This window comes from Callospermophilus lateralis, unplaced genomic scaffold (genome assembly GCF_048772815.1).
Source record: "Callospermophilus lateralis isolate mCalLat2 unplaced genomic scaffold, mCalLat2.hap1 Scaffold_10855, whole genome shotgun sequence".
Classification (NCBI taxonomy): domain Eukaryota; kingdom Metazoa; phylum Chordata; class Mammalia; order Rodentia; family Sciuridae; genus Callospermophilus; species Callospermophilus lateralis.
In genome coordinates, this window is record NW_027511086.1 from 1 (window position 1) to 1,099 (window position 1,099).

Here is a 1,099-nt window from a genome sequence, read left to right on the forward strand (position 1 = left end):
AATTTTGAGAGGCACTAAGACATTTAGTACTGAATATTGCAAGGCAAAAAAACAAAACAAAACAAAAAAAAACTCAAAACACCTTTGCCACTGATTAAGCCATATTCAGGACCTAAGCTGTACCTAATAGATACTGCTTAACAGCTCCAAACTGCAGACTGAAGTCCTTAATTGAAAAGGGGCCTAACCATGGAAGGCTAGTTACATGGTTAAGTGTTGGTACTGTTAATACCAGACATACCACTACTCCTACTATAGATGAGAAAACAGAGGTACAAAAGAATTTGCCCAAGGATACCCAGCTTATAGATGATGAAGCCTGGATTCAATCTGAAGCAGCAGCACCATAAACAGTGTCTGTCCCAAGTAAAGTTGCAACTCTAGTGTTAGCGACAAGCCAAAGATTTACAGTGCAGATTCCACCTTCTCATTCCACTACTGCCAAACCAGTTCCTTCAACAACTGTAGTTCAAAATATTCTGATTAATTCTTCAATGACTGAGCCCAAAAATATTCTTGTTACCACCGATATGCTTTCATCACAGAACACAGGCAATGAATCAAACCCACTAAAGAGAAAACATGCAAATAATGATGACAATGATACTATGTAAGGGGGATACTCTCATCTACATTCATTTAAAAAGTGTGTAGTTGGTTTTGAGCTGATATACTGTGTTAGAACATTCTAGATCTTAACATAATAGAAAAATGTTGCTGCAGTATTTTTTACATTAGTTCCAACTGTTAGATTTTTTTTTTAAATAAGAGAACAAATGTTTTTCAATTAGGCTTCAAGTACAAAAGTTAAGTATTTGTTTCTTAATAGTTTCATTAACATTTAGTTCTACCACAGCAATTCTATTTCTGAAACAGTTTTCTTCCATCTATTACTGACAATACAACTTACATTCAATTTCTATAGCCCAGTTTGTGGACTATATCTTTAATTTCTAACCTACATTTAAAGTTCTACTTTGTTTGGAAAGATAAAATAGTCACATTTATTGTCACTAATTATTTTTAAAGTTGTATGTATTTAAATTGTTTCTTGGTTTTTCCTAACTTCATACCCCAAATCCCTCTCTAAATCCCATTC

At 33.7% G+C, this 1,099-nt stretch overlaps 1 pseudogene; it reads left to right on the forward strand.

The window, feature by feature from the left end:
• The first annotated feature begins 26 nt into the window (after positions 1–26).
• LOC143640019 (transcription initiation factor TFIID subunit 9B-like) lies at positions 27–614 on the forward strand (annotated as a pseudogene).
• Positions 615–1,099: the final 485 nt, after the last annotated feature.